This window comes from Falco cherrug, chromosome 2, assembly GCF_023634085.1.
Source record: "Falco cherrug isolate bFalChe1 chromosome 2, bFalChe1.pri, whole genome shotgun sequence".
In the NCBI taxonomy this organism is placed as follows: domain Eukaryota; kingdom Metazoa; phylum Chordata; class Aves; order Falconiformes; family Falconidae; genus Falco; species Falco cherrug.
The window spans coordinates 67,445,115-67,466,595 of record NC_073698.1 but is presented as its reverse complement, the minus strand read 5'-3'; the positions used below and the strand labels follow the sequence as shown (position 1 = coordinate 67,466,595).

General features: G+C 38.9%; 1 protein-coding gene across 2 annotated transcripts in view; it reads left to right on the top strand.

The window, feature by feature from the left end:
* Positions 1 to 21,481, top strand: part of NCK2 (NCK adaptor protein 2) — an 88,864-nt gene that overhangs the window by 32,092 nt on the left and 35,291 nt on the right. For both annotated transcript variants that reach the window (XM_055701953.1, XM_055701954.1), the window contains one exon: positions 1,342 to 1,413. The gene's annotated coding sequence lies outside the window, so the exon portion shown is untranslated. The remainder of the gene's footprint in view (positions 1 to 1,341; positions 1,414 to 21,481) is intronic.

The following is a 21,481-nucleotide window of genomic DNA, read 5'->3' as shown; positions in this document are numbered from 1 at the left end:
ATGGAGCTGAGGGGCAGGGACTGTCATGTGCTTTACCCCCTAACAATATGTTTGCGCTTAAATGTTTGTCAAACTTTGGGTTCAGTAGTTCTGTTACTCCCCTTACTAATAGGTGGAAGTCTGAATCTCACTTCTAAACATCTGTGTAAGGCATTTATAATACCTTTGTCGATACTTTTTTACCCCCCTTCATCATGATGCACAGGCTCACTGGACGAATTGCTCTTTTTAATTGAATTTCTTCATAGGGTGCTTTTGTAGAGTGGTAACTGGTTGGAATCTGTTCAGAGAAGACTTCGAACAGAAACATTTTTGCCTGAGTAGTCTCAGGTTGAGTAGGAGTTGCAATGTATCGTCCTTACGAATTAGGATCTGCGGTGGAGGAAGATGCTCAGAATTCTTTCCTTCTCTTTGAATTGGATCTTAATGGGTTTACACTGCCTGAATTTTTCAGACAACCTAAGGAGTTAGAAGCATCATTAAAAAACAGAAACAAGTGTTTAAATACTTTGAAGTCCCTTCTGAAAGATTACTTTTGTGGCTAGAAATACTTAACAGAACAGTGGAGGCCAGGAGGGAGCTGTGGAAGCTTGTGCCGTCCAGCTCCCAGCAGGGCTAGGGCCACAGCTGGGGCCATGTCCAGGAGGTCCATTTGAGAGTCTCCCAGGAAGAAGGTCTGTCAGTTCTCAGGGGGCATGTGGCTGTGCTTTAGCCATCCTCATGGCTTCTTTACATCCAGCCAGCATCTCCCTTAATGGAGTTCTCTAGCTCTATGACCAGCTTCACCACTGCTGTCAGAGCTCACTCTTGTTGGTCCCAAGAGAGCTTCAAACTACATGTGGTAGTAATCCAGCTGGATTACACAACAAAATGTGTCTGAGTGCCTCCTCACTGGAAATAGTCATGCTCCACAAAATTGTGGGCTCTGCTTTTGCTGATGTACCTTAGTTTTTCAAGTATAATAGTTTTCCTTTTTTTCGGAAGTATGGGCAAGTTAAAATAACTACTGTTTCCTTCACTTTAAAAAATGTAATCTTTCTAAAACTGGGCTGAATTTTTAATTCCACTTCGTGACTGATTTTTCTCTGTATTGTGATGGCTGGGTTTGTAGTTGCCTTTTTGCCTAGATGGTTTGGATTGTCTGTGGTTACATTGACCTTGTATTGGTGGAGAAGAGTTAAATATGAAGATAGATTCTATATATGCTAAACAGGTGTATCAAGTTAGAGCTATTCTGCCTGCTCTTCAGCATCTCTTAGGAAATTTTGATAGTATGAAAGCTAAACTACCTAGCTAAAGGTCTTCGGAGTTTACTAAAATATGTGTTGTTTGTTGTTTCAGATTGTGGTGTACATAACTTTGTTGGAAAGTCCTGCATTTCACTGCCTGGAGCCTTTTAACAGTGTGCTAAAGGTGAGTGGTTCAACTGCAGTAGCTGTCTTTGTAGCTAAAGATAACGAGCGAACTGGAGATATTGCTTGTTTTTTGCTTTTATGTAGTGTAGTACTTGTGATATTTATTTTTTTTTTTAACTGCTGGATGGATGATTACATAGCAAGTCTTTTTGCTTCAGTGATCTGAGACAAATCAGTTTTAGCTCTTACTTTAAAAAAAAGACAAGAAAAAAGGATAGGCTCAGACTATTAACTAAGTGGTGGTTATTGCTACCATTGTTTTTTGGCTCCCGTCTCCTGTTACCTACTGCTATGACTTGGGACATTGTCACCTGAAGGCACTGTGTGCTGGACACGGTGGTGTGGGAAGTGTGGAGGAGTGGCAGCCATCCATAGCCTGTGGTGGAGCACGCTTAATATTTTTCTTCGATTGAATTCTAAAAACTAAGTAATAGCTTATAAAGTATTGAGAGGAGAGAAACTCTGTGGCTTTTGTGTGAGAGGAGAACAGAATTGCATTCCATATATAGAGAATATCTTCCCAGTCTAGCTCGGAAGACATGAAGTAACCTAATGAAGCTGACGTTTTCCATAGGATTCATCTTTCATAAAGTCTTGGCTATCTTCTTTCTGTTAATTCATGTACGCTGTTTTCTGGTTCTAGTAACTGTAGTTGATCTGAGTGGCTTAGCAGAGATTTAACAGAAAATTTTAATAAAATGAAACCTCATTACAACTGTACCAAAAAATAAAAGCAAAAAGGCAGGACGCCAAATGAAATTGTAGTGGCTGCAGCATGGAACAGAAAACTGGGAGTCTTAGTATCAATCATTACTTTACCAGGTGGATTTATTATTTCTTACTCAAATCCTTTGTTTATAAAATAAAAATAATGTTACCTTCTTCAGAAGGTAGCTATGAAGGCTAATTATTGATATTTTGGAGCCTTCAAATGGAAAACAATGTATGAAGTCCTCATGTGCCTTGATATTTGTTGAGAGTTCTGTTAAATAATTGTTCAATGAAGTGTTATCAGATGTTGAAATTAACCTTAATTTGTTTAATAAAGTGCAGGTGAACCAGTTAGAATTAAAAATGCAATCCAGTCTTAAGTATAACATCTACATATGTTTCTGCAAATTATTGTTTCTTTCAAATTGAAAAGGAAATTCTGAAGTACTAGGATAGAAAGCCTTGAAATGCTACAATTGGCTTTTGTGCTAAATTTTCAAATTATCTGTTACGTGTCTCTAAATGTAATGAAAGAATTTATAACCCTGGCCTTTCCAACAGATGAGAGTATAGCCTTGAACATTTTGTATTTATGTTTAAAGACTAATAGTGAGAAAATAACAATTTTCTGGAGTAGAAAGTCCAGTAAGTTTTCTTCATACTTTCTGCATGTCGTTTAGGTAGCAAAACTAAAATATTCTTGAAAGGGCTGTTAATGTAAAAACAAAAGAACACATGCTCCTAAAGCCAATGATTCATCAAACTGTAGACTTAATCAAACTAAAATTATTCTAATTTTTCTACTAAAATTTCTACTAAAAATTAAGGTTGTTTTTACTGACTAAGGCCCAAATTTTGTACTTATTTCAAATGTGCAATACAAAAGGCTTTAGAGTTTTTATATCTGGAATCTTTCTTGTCCTTTTTATTAGTTTTCAGTTAAGTGTTCAGTGAAAATAATTAAAAAAGAAAAAATCCACTGCTTTGTTCAAGGAAATAGGTATTTGGAATCTGGGTTATGGTTTTGGTCATCTTTATTTGTTGAACTTATTTTTGTGGTATTTGGCTTAATGAGTAATTTTTTCTTCTACCCTTTAAAACAAGAAGGGGGGAGGGGAACAAAATGTGCCCAAAGGGAAGGTGTTTACAGAAGGTTTTATATATTTCCCAAAAAGGCAATGAATAGATAATAGCTCATTGAAAGGAGGAGAGGAAGAATTATTTGGACGCCTTGATGCAGGAAGGTGTAGGGTGTAGAGGGGTGTGTTGTAGATGTGTTGTGTTTTTTTTTTTTTTTTTTTTAAAGTAAGGTTACCCAGAATGCTTGATGTATCCAATAGACAGCACTTGATTTCAGTAACAAAATCTAACTTCTGTATTAATATTTTATGTCTTTTTCTATCATTTGTATGCATGTTTCTGATGAACTGTTTTCAGCTTGGTAAGGATATGGTTTTGCAAAACATGGAGCATTCTAATGCCTTTGCCGAAGAGAAATGAATGCACAGGTGTAGGTTCAGTAAAGCCTGCACTTGAAATGCTTTGTTGAACCAGAACATAGTAAATCTTTTGCTCTTTGAAAAGGAAATGCAATTGGGAGCAGAAGAAAGATTCACAAATTACACTCAAAATGTTATTAAACTTCACCAAACTGCGGACAATGATGTGTCCTTTTAGTATTTAGTTGAGTCAGAACCACAGTGTTATTAGTATATGGTTGTCAAGATCTGCCAGCTTATCTTTTACCTAGCTGGGCAAGCTGGCTCTTCACTTGTTTGGTTTTTTGGGTGTGTGGTGTTTTTTGGTTTGTTTGTGTTTTGTTTTGGTTTTTTTTAAAGGAAGAAATCTATATGGAAAGCACCCTTTAAAAAAAATTAAATATATAATTTCTGCAATTAAATTAGTATAAAGTTACAGTTGAAGTCAAATATTCTAGCAGTTTATTGCAGTCATCAAGTTGTTAAAAATCTGAAACTGTCCATAAAGCATTTTAACCAATTTGAGAACATATTGTATGTGGTGCTATTCTGTGCTTTTAAACTTGTTCCTCATTCACTTGCAATCTTTGAATAAAAAAATAAGCAGCATCTTGTATCTTCACAATAGAATATTTTGAAAAAGGGTTGCAATATTAATATGTGCCTTCAGCAGTTCTTTTTTCTATTTTAGATAAACTGTTCTGGGAAATGTTCTTTAATAGTGTAATTTTTTGAGACTTCATACACCTTTATGAAATGTACTGTTTGGTTCTTCAGGGATACCTCCATGCACAGGAGGGAGATTGTCTGAGATCAGAAGCAAACAGGTACAAGCACAATTATCAGAGTCTTAGTACTCAGCAGATTTGCCAAATTGCGATCAGATGGATCAACGGCTACAGTACCACAGCATTTGGTGGAAAGCCTAGTCTGTTAAGATACTCAGAACAACCACAACACAAATGCGCTCCTCACCTTGTGAGACTGGGGACCTACTCACACTGAAAGGACTGATCATCCTCCTCCTTTAAAGAGGAAAAAGCACCACAGACATTTCAACTTGATGGAACTGTCTGCAGTGGTGTATCAAAATATTTCTTGGTATTTTTCTCTGGATTAGCATGTTTGGAGTTGTTGATTTGTGAGGCGTTTAAACCCAAGGAAAAAAAACCCCTATTCTTAGTGTTTCATGTGAGTAAGTTATGGGGAAATCTTGATTCTGACACTAAGAGAATGAGAGGTATGTACTGAGTGGATGTCTGGATTCTTTCCCCTGAAAAAAAAAAAGTTTGCTGTAACTACGTCAATTATCTGAGATGCCTAAAGTGTTGATTTCAAGTCTTTGAATGCAACTTTAGCATTACTTAAATATATTTACAGACATTTAGTACAATAAATTACTTTATAGAATACTGCCCGTTATGCTAGTGGCATAATGCTTTCTAATCTGCAATTGTAGACAGCAGGGATGAACACTTCCATCCCAGTCCTACGCCCCCATAATCACATGTATCCCCCAAGTAAATTGATCTTCCCTGAATGATGTAATTTTAGTACTTTCTTTCCTTAGATTTTTTTACTACTATTTTTTGGTTTCTCTTTGTAGTAATTGTAGTTCTTTGCATGAAAATACAGGCATGCTTTTATTTGCTAGTAGTATCAAACCAGATTATTAAGAATAATTTAATAATTTGTCTCTTTCTTTTTTTTTTTTTTTTTTTTTTTTTTTTGCTTTGATAGCTCCAGGTGCAGTTCAGGTTTGTAGATATCAATGGTATCTGTTACGACCCACAAATGGCCTTTGTAGTACACTTTAGCAGTCCATATGGATTCCTCATCAGAGAACACTCTGTGGCTTTCATCAATACATGAAAATTTACTTCAGTAAAAATAAAACAATGACCATGTTTTTCCTGGTGGAAGCAGTTTTGTGGTTTGGTAGCCAGTGTGGACTTTGGCTGTCTTCTCATCCAGTGTGTCAGTTTTTCTGAGCCAAAAAACTGCTTCTGAATATAGCTATGAATTAAGCTATGTATATTTAAAATAGATATATACGAGTAAGCTAAGTTTAAGCTTGTGCCCAAGTATATTAGTGAATTGAATACAAAACACTCAGCAACGAACCTTGGTGTCTTGACTAGTGTTCGGAGGAAAGCCACTGGCAGAACTGGTTATTGAACCCCTGTTTCTGTGGCTTCTAAATAAACATATCCTTGCATTACACCAGTTTCAGTTAGAAGATTTAAATATGCACTGCACTTCTTAGGCACAACTGATGTGGCTTAGAATATGATCCTGAGAAACTCTTCAAGATAGCTTACGCAGTTAACCTCTCACAGGGAGAGCATCCCGAGATGCTGAAAGCATTCATGACTTACACCTCTATGTACAACATTGGACTATGTCAGGGAAAGTCAGCATGAAGCTTTTGGGGTGTGGGGACTGGGAGCAGTCTTTGTGCCAGCACTGTGTAGTGCGATAGGGCTGTATCAGTGCAGGGTCAGTGATCCCAAACCCTCCTGAAGGAGGAAGCAGATTAGCAGCTCAGGCCACCGAGATGCTCCAAGATCTAACTGTCCTATAAAGCAGCTGTTGTCATCTCTGTTTGCAAACCTCCTGGAGGTCCACTCCCTCAGGGTTCTGAGAGGTGCTGTGCCTGGTTTTGTAGCTCTTTAGGGCTGACTGCTTGAGCTGGCACTTTGCAGAAGCGGGCATGCAGCCAGTGTTGGCATAGGTCACTTACATAATCAGTTGAAGGCTTGTTCCTCTATTTGATAGTGGCTGGAAGGCCATTCTTCTGGTGCAGAAGCTTTGAGGGAACTTAAAATGATGCATTGTTCGTGTTAGATGTGTGTAGTAGAAATACAGCTAAAACTGTAAATGTATTTTCAGTAGTGCTCTGAACGAACTCCATATAACATCATATTCAAATGGTATGTATTACATCAAATGTATTACGATATTAGAAAACAGTTCAGCTTGCTGAAATACAGCCTTTTAATGAATGGGGAAAGACTATGCACACAGTTAATCTCATTTCATTTCTGGAGGATGGTTTTATGTGTTACCCAGGGGCACTCCGGGTAACTGCTGAATTTGGTGAGTTTCACAGAACAGAAAATATTTAAATGTTAGTGTGGTATACTTGTTGTGGAGTTCTGTTTCTAATAATGCGGTTAATTAATCTTAGATTACAATTACTGTTTTCACTGTAGTGACAAAACTTGAATTGTACTAAACTGAGAGTACTGAGAAAATGAGCTTGTCCTGTTTATTTTTTAAGCCAGTAGTAATACAAACCCATGCATATAGATCATAAAAGGTTTCTATCTGTTTTTCTTTCCCTGATTTCAAGTTTGCGAGTCCAATTTTAAGACATCATAGGCTGCTTGCAGTCTCCTGGTTTTAACCTCCACTTCCCTTTGTACCCTTTCTTCACACCATTTTGTTTCAGGGATCCCCTTCATCTCTTATCCCTCCTTATTTCAGAGGCTGTTGTTTGCGTCAGCTGCTCATAGTTGTTCCCTATAATAGAGCCTCTGTGCAGCTAATTTTCTACCTGTTCCATCACCCTCTTTTTTTCCTCACTCCTTTCTTTTAAATAATCCTAATCCTGCTTTTTGATTCAGCAGCTGTATGCATAAACCTTCCAGCAGGCCCCCTGCTACTGTCATTCCTACTCACACTGGGTGTCTTTTTCCTCTCTAGTTAGTTGTGGGTTTTTTAGCATGTCTTTTCCTTGTGACTGCTTGTTCTACCTCTTCCTGCTAACCTTTAAAATTTACCTGTAGCCTGAGATACTTAATGTGAAATACAGGCATCTTAACAGACACATTTTGATGTGAAGTTAAATATCTGCCTCTCATGCAAGCAGGCTATGGCAGGTGATGTCAGAGAGATCCTTTCCCTGAAGCAGCAGGTAGTTGAGGGATCCAGATTTTCCCCAAGAGGCTGATTTTGAATTCTCTATCTTGCGCCAAGCTCCTTGTCTGTCACTTAGCACATTCCCTGATAAGTTGGCTTCTCAAGTTATCACATACCAGTCCCAAAAATGCTGTTGAATGAGGGTTAGACCTCCCTATATTTGATCTCTGAATTTGTTTTTCAAGGTTAAACAGTGAGAGTATTAGTTTTCCGTTCTTAGTTCTCCCTCAAGATTACTGAATGGTATTTTCTGCCAGCCCTGGATTTGTGTAGGATCTGGAAAGGTCTGTTCCATTATTACTAGAGAGAATGCTGGTTTATGAAGATCAGGGTGCTTGGTAAGCTCAAGCGTTTATCTCAACAGAAAAGGGTGCAACATCCTTGCGTTGACTTAAATGCTTTGATTAGAACTACAAACCTTGTGTGTTTATATATGTATGTTTATAAAACTGGTTCTGAAAGTATGAAAACTTGCATTCTCGACTGCTTACTTCAGGCAGTCTTTGGATGCATCGATGCTATAACATACTTTCTGACTGCAGTAAGTTACTGAAACTTCAGGAAGTCTTGATCTGAGCTGTAAGCCTTTTCTCATGTAACTGGTAGCATCATCATGTGGCCACAATAGGGGTGTCCCATATGTGTGCTGGGCTTATGTCCAGTTGTGTGAGGGGTGGCTGCTGCTGTGTATTCTTGAGGAAAAAAGGTGGCAGGAGAGAGGTCAGCAGAGGAAAATAATGGCGCAAAGCAGGCCACTGGTCAGCTTAAGGATTCTGGCCTGTAAGTGGTGGCTGGATGTCTTTGCATCCAGAGTCACTACCTTGACTAGTTCTGCAGAATCCTTAAAATAAGAGAAACAAAAACTGAGGGCAGATTTGATGCAATGATATGGTGCTGCTTACCTTTATGGAGCTAAAGCTTGGTTTCAGGTTGAGTTTTTGAACATAAATTTATTACACACTAGAGGAGCAAGGACAAGACATCAAATAACACTTTAGTCCAAGATCTATTCCTCAGAGCTTTATTTTCAAGAAGAAGCTTAAGATCAAGAACAAATAAAATAAAAATGCTTGGTATTGGTCACTTGAGACATTCAGAGGTTCTGTGATGCAGGAAAGGAAAAGAGATTTCTTCTTCTGTAAGTTCTCCCTGATGTAGAGGGGATGCATGTGTTTCCCCCTTCTCCCTATTCTCTTCCCAACCTTGAGGTAATTTGTGGATTTTTATAGACTTGTTCCTACTTCTGATGAATCAAGGGTTTGTAACTTACCACTCCTTTCTTATACTGCTCCATAGCTCCCAATATTTGTGTATGAGTTTTCTTTAAAAAGCCTTTTTCATTGAGGCCTGATGCAGATTTGGTAACACTATTGGCTTCTTTTAGTAAGGTCTGGTTTAGATAATGAAGAAATGGTCTACTTCTGTTGTAATATTACTTTTAACACAATTGTGTCGCGTCGCTCTTGGAATTTTGACTACAAGTGATACTAAGGTACTACAAGAACATGTCAAGTGCTAAATATTTTGTGTGGTACTTGGCTAAACTTGTGTATGAAATAATGATGGCATAGTCACTTTTATTGAAACTCAGTAGCAATAGAAATTTTTTAATTGGTATTAATCTAGAAGGAACAAGAACTCTGTGGCTAAACTTCCAAATTTCAGACCTATGGTTTTGAACCTGTTTTTACTTTATTTATTTTTGGTTCTAGTACAGATATTAATCCCCACAGTCTCTCTCCATGTTTGGAAATTATTTGGCTACTATTATTTCCCTTTCACATTTGTTGATGCATTTTATTATTACCTGGTGGGAGTAAGGAAGAAAATGTTTTAGTTAGCGTGTGAGGATAGAACGTTGCATTCATGTAAGTGTAGATAACATTTCTGGATGAAAGGGGATGTGATGTAGCAGCCAAAGCCAAATGCTTAATTTTGAGTTGATTTGATTATTGCAGGGAGATTTTATTCAGAAAAGTGAGCTCTGGAGGAATTTCTGGCAGAAGATAAAACAATAGGAGGAGGCTTAGAGTTAGAAAAAATTCAGTTTTGTTCAAGCACTGGAGCCGAGAGTAGGAATAAAGGAGGATGAGAGTCTGGCATTGCCAGGCAGTGTTGGTCTCCATTGAATGTGTATTTTGCTCCCAGAAATGTAGACTCTTCTAATTGCTTATTCATGGTTTTGGGTAGCTATTTCTGTGGAAAAAGTCAGATATTCCTAGCCTTTATCCAGTAAAAGTTTATTTTCAGAAGCTTATCTTTTTGAGCAGCAGTTCTGGTGCAGTGGAAAGTCATGCTGGGGTAATAGTAGTGGAACAACTTTTTAGGTTGTCTGTGTCAGCTGTCTTAGAGTAGCTGACACCTGAACTGCAAGGTGAGAGTTCAGAATAAGGAACATCTTCCTTACATTCTTACAGCAGCCTCTCTTCTCTGGATCACACCTGGCAGGAAGGGTTTCCCCTTTCATCCTTTCCCCCCTTTGGTGAATGGTGCTTCTCTCTTAGTTTTGCCCCTCTCCTTTGAGGAGTTAACAATGGCTTGCTGCTGTAATCATGTGGCAGAGCACTCACAAATAACTATTTTTTGGAAGAAGACCTCATTTGAACTGGCAGAAGATATATAAGAAGTAATTTGCTTGAAATAGAGTGCTGCAACATTCCAAACCAAAAAATCAAATTTTGACTTTAAAGCATTTTAAAGAGCTACGGGACAGGTTGGTTTGAAACCTGTTTTGTTTGGAAAAGTGTGAGGGGTAGACTGTCCTCGGTACTTGTGTTTTGGGAGTGGTAAGAAAGGATTCCTGTCTTGACTGAAGAGTTGTTAAATGTAAGGAGAACAAATAACTTTTGGGGGAGACTGGGATGGCCATTTCTTGCATGGGCTGATACTTTCCCTGTTTTATAGCATTAGATATAATATTGACATTTATATTGACACTATATATTGACAGCAGTCAATCTGACTGACAAGAGACTTGTGAAGCTGCAGCATTCACTTACATCTCGTACAAGATCCAGGAGTGTCTCTTCATTTAAATTGTGCTTTCCCTTGGTACGTGTCCTGTAAGGAAACTAGAAGGATAACTTTCTGAGTAACGATCTTGTGGTTCAGTCTCTTCAAGAAGATGTACAGATATATACAGAAATAAATTTAATGGTATTAGCTGCTGCTTAATGAAATCTAACACTGTATCTTTCAAGCTACCTCTTTGGTTACATATGTAAGCACAGTATCAAGAATGAAATCTTGTGCCTGGTCATTATTTTTGCCTGTATTATTCAAAGACCCTGCTGCTAGAAAGAAGTTTTTTGCCAGATAAACTCTCCTAGATATAAGAAATAGGTGTTCAATAACTCCAAATTCAGGTAAAAATTTGTGGAACTTTACCTTGAGAGTTAAATTAGTTAAACTTCTTGTTCACCCCATGCCCCACCCCCCATTACATGTACTTTTTCATATTGGATAAAAATTCTTGCCCAGGTGACCTGGTAAAAAAATCCAGAAGTCTAAGAATTCATTCAGTATTTGACATTACAGTAAACTGGAAAGCTCACAGGAACAGTGTCTTGAATAGGGCCTTTAAATTACTTAGTGCTCTGTGAGCTAGAAAGTTAAAAGTTGTTTTAATATATGTACTTTTCACTACTGTCATGTGGTAGATTGAATGTTGTTTTTTTCTTGTAAAGCAATTGATAAATTACTTAAAACTATGAAGTTACTTAAGACTATAAAGTGAACATTGTCTAGAAATGGACAATGTACTTTTTTTTTTTTTTCCTTCCTTAAACAACTTTGGTTGGGAATAAATGTGTTTTTGAACTGAACAAACATCTCTTCCTCTTTCTAGTTAAAAAGTGAAGATATGATTTTTCTTTTGGGGAACAGAAGGTCAGCAGTTCAATTTTATTTTCAGCATTTTATAGACAGTTTAAAGTGAAATCCCTTGAAAAGTAGGTAGCAGTGTTTCAAGGGATTAGCAGTAAAACGTAGCAATCCACAGTGATTCTGAGCTTTGTCCTTCTGTGTGAGATCAAGGTTAAACTTCTTACATCTGAGCACTGTTCATTGTTTATACAATACATAAATGTACAAACACTTCCAGTGAAGTACAGTTCCTGCAGACCATTGAATGTTTGAGCTAGGGGAAAAGCAGCAGCAATGGAAGCAAATAATTCAAATGCTTTTTTTTGAATCTTGAAAGAAGTTCAAGGGTGTATCCTTTATACATTTCATGGTGTTAACCATATCCTGAGTGGCTGGCTGTTCTAATTTCAAGGCAAGAAGGAAGGTGTATTGATAGTGAGGATGAAAATGCATGAACAGCAATACGCTTAATTTGTTCTTCCACAGAGCATGTTTCACCAGTCTTATATAGATAATGTTACCTAAATGTCCTCTCAGTAGAGTGTCTGGTTTTTTATTCTATCAGCTTGGCTCCCTCCTACCCCCTTTTTGTAAGGGACTGTGAAGAGGTTGGTAGGTGCACAATGATTTGTAATTTTGTGTTGTGTATACAATCAATGTACGTTGTATTCTTCCTGGACCTTCCCCTCTTTTTTATCTTGATGTTTGGGTGGGTTTTTTTTTCGTTTGTTTGGGGTTTTTTGTTTTCATGTATTTTGAAATGTATAGGTAAGCTTAAATATTGTTGGCTGGGAGGAAGGGAGAGAGAACAATCCAGAGCAACACTAACAAACATTAAGCTTATCTGTGTCTCTGACTTAGCAGAAACACCCATAAACCAATGTGGAGATGTGGCTATTCATCATTGCTGTTGTTTTAGAGGCAAGATGAGGTCTCCTTAAACCAAAAGTTGCTTTTAGTGCAGTTGAGCTGTTTATTACCTATGTGGCTTTTCTGAAACTACTTCTAAAAGAATTCAGGAAAAGGTGAGCTGATGCTCTTTTCTGACCCTCTTTCTGTATTTATCTAAATGTGAGGCAGTGGCTGGGGTTCTGTTGCGTTTACTCTGCAACCAAGAAACATAGGTCAAAAAAGCCGCTGCTTCCCTGTTTTTTGCATGCCATTTGCAGCCAAAGGGTCTGAAGATGTCCTGTCTGCACAGTCTGGGTTTTGCCATTGCTGTCTAGAACATGGAAAACCATTGGTCTTGATGGCAATGCCTTCAAAATAAAGCAAGAGGAAGCTTTTTGCACTAATAGTGAAAGAAGTCATGCAGATTGGGTCATCCGCAGTAGCTGCATCTGCATCGACTACTGACAGAGGCAGCATGAGAACCTGCAGCTGCAGCTGGCATCTGCCTGAGCCCTGCTGATGGAGTTTGCAGCAACAGATGCAGAAAAGGGAAGTTGCAGGCAGATGGCATGAACATGCAGGGGCTAAAGGCTGCAGGAAGGGGTTGGTGGGAAGGGATGTTAGCTGGCCATCTGCGGTTGGAGTTGGTTTATATTCAAACTTTCCACCACACCCCTCTTCTTTCAGCAGATGATGATAATTTAATAATTCACGCTCCTTGTGTTTTCTGGAAAGTATATAATAAAAGGCCATGAAAAGATGCAATTTTGTATAGCCTTCAAGATAGGGAGAAGTACCTTCTTCCAAAACCACCATCAGGGTTGGATGAAGTGCTGATAAAATCATCTAACTACAAAAATCATCTCAGTATTTTTTGTCTGGTCTCTAGAAGGTTGCCAGTACTGTCTTATTAATCTTTGTCCTGCTTTCTGAGTAAAATAAAAACACAAATTTCTTAAAAACAACTCCTTAAACAGGCTGAAATATGTTTTTTTGGATTTTTTTATAATCCCTTAAGGTTTTCTTTAGCCAATTTCTTAATAGTTATCCCATGTTTATGGAACTACTTCAGCCAGGTTATGATAAGCCCTTTGCCCTGTGTGTTGGTGACCATACTCAGTTACAGCTTAGCTAAAGACCAGTTAGAGTGTTTTCTCTGTAACTTCTATTATCATTACCTATCTTTTAAGCATAGGTAAGTTATAAGGCTTCTAACTAGTATTGCAAAACTTTTAACATATGTTGCTATAATACCAGCTTGTTTCTGTAGAAAACCAGCTTTTTGTCCTTTGAAATAAAATTTTAAATTTAAATCACCTGTCAGAAGCTAAAAATGAATACTGCTTACTTTATAACAGGCATGCTGTTCCAAAAATGGTATAGAAATACCCTTTTCAAGTGAGACATCAAAAGATATTTTTAAAACTTTGCTTCTCAAAACAGCAGAGTGCTTACCAAATAAATAGGAAAGATAGTATTATGTCTTTTAAACGCTGTCACATTGGTTAAGCATTTGTACCTCGAACTGACAGAGACCAGGACATTTTGTGGCATAGCAGTATTACTAATGAAATTAAAAAAATATGGAATTGCGAAGGTTAGCTTGTATGAAGGTCACAAGATGAAACAGTCAACATTGTATAAAATTAGGGTGGTATTGCATAAATTATAGAAGGCCAGAACTCAGATTTGTGTTCTTCTAATGCTGCAGCAGCCTACCTTGTAACAGCCCAGACATCTTTCTCTTTCTCCCACTAGAGAGGCAGCAGGCTGATGTACCTTTAGCTGCAGTGCTACTTTCATAGAATGGTTTGGGTTGGAAAGGACCTTTAAAGGTCATCTAGTCCAAACTTCCTGCAGTGAACAGGGTCACCTTTCACTAGGGCAGGTTGCTCGGAGCCCCTTCCAACCTGACCCTGAATGTTTGCAGGGACAGGGCATCTACCACCTCTCTGGGAAACCTGTGCCAGTGTTTGAGCAGCCTCACCGTAAGAAATGTCTTCCTTATACCTGGTCTAAATCTATCCACTTTTAATCTAAAACCATTACCCCTTGTCCTGTCACAACAGGCCCTGCTAAAAAGTCTGTCCCCATCTTTCTTATAAGCCCCCTTTAAGTACTGAGAGGTTGCAGTCAGGGCTGCCCAGAGCCTTCTTCAGGCTGAGCAATCCCAACTCAGCCTTTTGCTCACAGGAGAGGTGTTCCATCCCTCAGATCATCTTTGTGGCCCTCCTCTGGACCCACTTCAACAGGTCCATGTCTTTCCTGTGCCAAGGACCCCAGAGCTGGATGCAGCACTGCAGGTGGGGTCTCACCGGACCAGAGCAGAGGGGCAGAATCACCTCCCTCGGCCTGCTGGCCGCGCTGCTTTTGATGCAGCCCAGGATACGGTTGGATTTCTGGGCTGCGAGCACACAATTCTGGCTCGTGTCCAGCTTTTCATCCACCAGTACCCCTAAGTCCTCCTTGGCAGGGCTGCTCTCAATTCCTCCATACCCCAGCCTGTACTGATACTGGGGGCTGCCCCAACCCAGATGCAGGACCCTGCACTTGGCCTTGTTGAACCTCATGGAGTTCACACAGGCCTACTTCTCAAGCTTGTCCAGGTCCCTCTGGGTGACATCCCATCCCTCAGGTGTGTCAACCATACCACTCAGCCTGGTGTCATCTACAGACTTGCTGAGGGTTCCCTCAGTCCCCTTGTGTTATTGATGAAGACATTAAACAGTACCAGTCTCAGTAAGGACCCCTGGGGGACACCACTCATCACTGATCTCCATCTGGACACTGAGCCATTGTCCACTACCCTTTGGATGTGACCATCTGACCAAATCCTCATCCAACAAACAGTTCATCTATTAAATCCATATCTCTCCAATTTAGAGAGAAGCATGTTGTTTGTGGGACCATGTCAAAGGCCTTACAGAAGTTCAGATAGATGACATCCATAGCTCTTTCCTTGTCCGCTGATGTAGCTGCTCCATCATAGAAGGTCACTAGGTTGGTCAGGCAGGACTTGCCTTTGGTGAAGCTACTTTCTCATATAAATGTTAGCAATTTTAATCTTATCTCATAATATTTTCCAGAGTCTTACTGTTGTGATGGCATTGTTGTCTTCTTACAACTTCAACTTTTTTCTGAGGCTGTACGCCTCAAATTATGAAGCTGTATTAGTCTGAATAATGGGCAGCTGTGATTGTGAGGTGACCTTGGCTTACAAGAAAGAAAGAAAGATGTGAGCTGGGGGATTGCACTCGGTGCTTTTGTTGTGCTTGAAAGTCTCTACCATCAAGGCCATCCCCACTGCTCTTGTCAGCTAGACACTGGTGCTGTACCTTCCTGCTGGAGTGGGGCTTGGAGAGCTGGAAAGGGCCTAGGCATCACCTACAGGCATCAGAGATGGTCATCGCTAAGACTCTGGGCTGCACACAAGACATAGGTGGGTCTCACCAAGGAGAGTTTTAATAGTTTTAATTTTGTGATTAAAATTATTCCTTTTCCTTAAATGACAAGTTTACGTTTCAAAAGATCATTTGAAGCAGTCCCTGCTTATTTCATCTGAGCAGACTGATTTGTGTGGTAGGCTTCATGAAAACATTGGGTGGGAAAATTTTTTTACAAACATCCTTTTATGTTATTATACAAACATCTGTAAAGTGAGATTTCTGTTGAATGGTAAAGTGCTGTACTGACTCCTTTAGCAGGAAGGATGTATTTCTGGGTGTTTCTATTCTGTATTCTCCTTTATTTCTTTGTGTGTCTTTTAAAAAGACTTCTAAGCCACTTACAAGACAAAAAACAAGATTAACTTTTGTGCTGTTGGAGCTACGCAGAAATTCGTTACCACTAAACTAGTCTTGAGGTTTCCTGTTTGCAGTTGTTCTGTAACGTAAGATACAAGGTTCTCGAGTGTAGCAGCAGTTGTATTAGAGATTGGGATATCAGATATATTGTGGGCCGAGAGAAAACAACGTTGCTCAGAAGCTGTCAGAGGCACCCAGCTGAAGAAAGAAAACCCCAAACTTCGCAGCGCTGTGCCCTGAAACAATGGCAGGCGATACAGAGGGGAAGAGGGTCTGGGGTGTGCAGGGCAGGCTGTTGGGTAGCATCAAGATGAAGTTAATACAGTTCTAAATTACTGGTTAATTAAGACTGTTCTCGTGCTTTTTTTGAAGATGCGCAGCTCGCTTGTGTTTTAGCAAGAAGTATCACCTGAAAAACCCACGCTTGTGGTGCCCATGGAAGCCGGCTGGGGCTGGGCAGTCCTGCCAGTGGCACCTGGGCCCAGCATGTCCGACATGATCAGCCATTCCACGGGGCTGTATTGCCCTCACAGTTTTATCTAAAAGTATTTTCCCCTTCCCCCTGCTCCAGGTGACTCATAAGGAAACAGAGTGCTTTTGCACCTAAGAACAAATGTCTTGGGGGCCTGCCAGAAAAGCTCTTGGTGTCTGCTGAGCCTGCCTTTGAAGTCACCTATGCGGCTGGGCCTGTCCCTTGGCTGGTTGTTCATCTGCTCAGCGGGGGTGCAGGCTTTGGTGGATGGGTAGGCCTAAATCAGGAGCTCACATGAAGTGAAAAATATACAGGAAAAAAAAATTTCTTCATTCCCATCTTCCTTAAAACACTTAATAAGTACTAATTGCACACCCATAATCTGCTGGTATGCTGTGTAGGTCTTTTGGGGACATCTTTATCTCTTTATTTTTCTTTAGGATTAGAGTTTGTCTGACTACTTGGTAGTGCTATCAAGGATTTTCCAATTTGTGCTTTCAGATGAGTGGCACAACTGTAACTCTCCGGAACGTCTTCATTGCTCCAGATTTTCCTCAGAGTTGATGCTAAAACTGCAAAACCTTTGTGGACAGCTCTGCTATCTTGGGGTGCATTTGAAGATTAAAAGTGTTTAACTTTTCTTATTATTTTTTGTACCCTAGTTAACGACAGAGAAGAAAATGTTTGTCATTGTAAAATAATCCCATAGTGTAGAACTAAGTTTTAAACATACTTTTTTCCCCTACATCGTGTGCAGGAAACTTAATGTTCTATCTAATTCTGTACTTAGTGCTAATATTTAATCTATTCCAGACACAGTTTAATAGTTTTTTATAATTCTTAATGAGCGGAACTGCACTTCTTTTGATACCTTCAGTTTGTATTTCCTGACTTGAGCTTGTTGCTATCAGATTTTCCTTTTCAAAGAAAGGAGGAGAGAAAGAGGGGACACAGGCACCTCAACAGCTTTTTACCTCACTTTTTAAACAGGACATTTTAAACCATATAATACTTCTTTCATAAATACTAAATTGTGAGAATAGGTTGAGAAATGTAATAAAATTTCCTCCTTTGCAGTGCATCTGTTTATTTACATCTTTGTTCACATTTATTCTTTACAGCTTCCACTCATCCTTGCTTTCACCTTAGGAAAATTGACAGCCCTAAAGGACCCACAGGTGATTTCAGTTGCCTGTGGGTTGTTTTCAGTTTGTGCAGCAAAGTAAATTAGATAATAGTCCCTTGCACTTACTCAACTATCGCTTTTATGTTTCATTAGGATGTGCTAACTACAGAACTAATAGTGAAATAACCAAAATTAATTGTCAGGCTTGTGTTAAAACAGCAATTTTAGGCAGCCCAGGTATGTGAGTTTTTTTTCTGCTCAGGTATTGGTTTGACACCTCAGAACTGCATAACAGGATGATGAATGTTTGGTCACTACAGGTATTTGGTTAACTTTCTTTGAAAGAGGAGGGGAGTATTCTTACAATAATTTTTGGTGCAGTGACCTCTTTCCATATAAATGTGTCTCTTGGGGTGGATTGACACACATTATATGCAGTATTGAAGTGTTAAACTGCAGAAGCAGTTAGACAAGGTGGCCTTTATGTGATTCATCTCCACTTGTCTGAGCACCAGTAAATAGCCCATGTAACAAAGCATGGAAAGGGTTTTAACAGAGGGCTGTGATTTGCCATAATTTGGGTCAGTTTGTTTACTCTTTTTAAACCTCTGCATTTTGAAATTTTCCTGTAGCAGTCATTAGAAATATGTTTCACTTGGTTTAGGTTAACAGGAAAACACAAAGGCCAAAGTTTTTTTCAAACATACATACTTTAAGTATCAAAAATGCTGTGTTCTACTGGAAATAGCTAAAAAATGTGTCCAAAAGGTGTATTCTTTTTCACAAGCTTTTATCTGAATTCACATTTCTGTTCTTTTTAATGCCTTCTGAGTTCTGTCTTTGAATTTGCTGCTTTACAGAGCCCCAAGAACAGAGTGAAACAATCTCAGCTACAGAGAGAGGTGCTTTTTTGAAATCTTTCTGTATGTCAAAACTATTAATCTAGGCTGATTAAAAAAAAAAAAAAAAAAACAACACAAAAAACCCCCAACAAACCAAACCTAACTACACCCACACACATGCAACAAAGAAAATAACTGTAAGTGAAAACAAAGCTTCAAACTTCCTGAACCAGCAGGCAGGCTCACCAGAGATTGCATCTTTATAAGCAAGTTTCAGACTTAAGGGTTTACTTCAGATGAAGTGATCTGATACAAGATATTTCATTAGTTACACAGTACAGTAAGCTCATCCACTTGTTATGGAAAAGGCCTTGATGGAAAGAGACTTGGGGTTTTTTTTATTATTTTCCACAACTGTGTTACATTAGAAGACTAACTATTGCCTATTTTGCTATAGTTTGTGAAAGATTAACCAAGTGGACATCACAGATAGCTGGCCCACCAGCAGCACGTGCTGTAGGGTTCAGAAACCATTTTGATTTTCAGTGTTCTCAGGGCCAGAGAAGGGGAGGTTGTTCAGCCTTCCAGTTTTAGAGAAAACAGTGACATGTCATTAGTTAGCTTTTCATTCTCCCAGGACAATTAACTACACATTGTATATAGTAATTATGTCTTATGTAATATTGTGTAGCGATTATGTGGTTTATGTACATCAGTGTCATGTAAAAGCCTCTGTATCAGTTTAGTGCCTTTCTTTCAGCATGTCTTAGGAGGACATCCAATTCCAGAACAGTCTGTTATATCAGTTGGCACTTCCTATTAATAGAATTTTTGCTTGTTCCCTTGGTGAGGGATTAAATTTCAAGCATTACTGTCAGTCATCTTTCAGCCATGTTAGCTTTTGCAAACTAAATTGTGAACAAGGCAAGCAACTGCTTCCTTTCCCACTGCATCTTTAAAGCTTAACCATACCTCCTGTTTACACTATCCTAACTAACTGTACCCCGATGTAACCCTGAGCCTTATTCCTGAAGACAAGAAAAGGTGCTGCTTTTCAGCCCATTGGGCCAGGGAGTAGTGGGAGTGCTAACCTGCATCATGCTATAGGAGAGGATTCCAGTTCAGGTAGCCTGCTGGAACTGGAATGGTTCCTTTCTTACGTATCATTGTGGAAGAAACACATTAGGCCCTATATGGAGTGTGTAGGTGTTAGTGGAATCCAGGCCTGGTAAAAGGTAATGAGGTCTGTATTAACAACTGGATGTAGTTTGATATTTAAAATAACATTGACTGAGCAAATTTTCACATGAAATATAACTAGCAGATTTACAAGCTTCAGGAACAAATTCTCTTAAGTTCCTTTACATTTAAGTTTCCATAATCTGAAGTATTGCTTGCATGGTTCAGTTTTAAGCATTAGTTCAAAACAATGCAGGTGGTCGTCCTTGGTTTTTTTCTGGCATTGCTAAATTCTTGGATCATTGATAGTTCATTCAACATAACCTTTTTCTTTCTGGACTTTCTTCTGATAACGTCTATATGGGAGCTACAGTACTAGATATTCCACTGATGTCTGCCTTTTTTCTGGCTGAGGGTTAGCTAATGTTCCTCACCTGTCTGAGCAGGCTCTCAGTACAGTCGTCTTATACTTTACCTTGGCTGCATTTTTGTTCACTACCTTCCTAGCCTGGCAGATTTTACAGTTTTTTCCCCTCTCTCCCAAGGGTATTTTCGTATAGGAAAATTTTCATGTGTGCTTCTGCAGTAGGGTAGCTGCCACTGAAGACAGGACTCCTTAACAAAACCTAAACTGGAAGGAAGAAACAAAGCCACTGAAAATACCTAAAGTATTTTGTATTTGCTGAAATGTTGTAACTATGTTGGTAAAATAAATTAGTTTACTGCCACTGCTAGCAATGAAGGAAATGCTGGATTAAAAGGCGTTGGAAGTTTGGATTGGTAACGTAGCTAATAGAAGAATTACCTTATGAAGGTCTGGGTTGTGGCGTTTTGTTTATTTGCTCATTTAGTGTGGTGTCGGTTTTGGGGGTTTTTTTTTTGCTTTTAAAAACTGTAGTTGCAAGTTGGATTGCCATAAAAGTAAAGCAAATGACTTCGTGATATGGTAAGCTAAAAACCAAGTTATAAGTATACTTCTTAAAGTGAAACAGTCTTGTACTGAGAAATGACTGTTGCGTTCTGTAAATTTACGGTCCTTTGCACAGGGATTTCAGAGCTTTTCACTGGTGCTTTTTAAAGTGGGTGCGTTATATTGGATATGAGAAGACTGTATTTCAGCACTAGGACTTTTGAGCTGTTTAAGGAGGAACATTCTAGAAAGTTGTATACTCTTTGCAGTAATGGTTTTTATTTTCTTGGTGTGAAGCACTCCCATGTTAATGTTAGTGTATAGGGACTGTGATACTTTTTGTTGTGTGGTCTATAAGCAGTGTACTAAAGAAATCTCATGTTTTGAATGCATGTCAAGTTTTTATGGGACACTCAGATGCTTTGGAAGGCCATATTATTGGTTTTTACTTATGTTTTCCCCCATATCTAGTTATGTCATTTGCTTCTAATGTTTTGTTTGGCACACAACTGTGTTGCAGAAGCGTTTAAGAACTATTAATTCCACAGCCCCACTTCTGGGGAACAAATGTGTCCTTATTCACATACAAGGAGATCTTAGCTCTGCAGATGTCACAGGAAGAACCTTATTGTCCTTGACGGAACCAGTCTAATGATGTAACCATACAAAAGTAATGTTAAGAACTTTAATACTAGTTCCTCACATAAAAAACAAACAAACAAAAAAAAACCCCAAAAAACCAAACAACCACAAAAAAAACCAAACGCCCCCAAAAACCCAAACAACAAAACAAAACAAAAACCCCGAAACTCACAAACCCCCCCAACCCCAAACACCACCCCCCACCCAAATTCTCCCCAAGATAA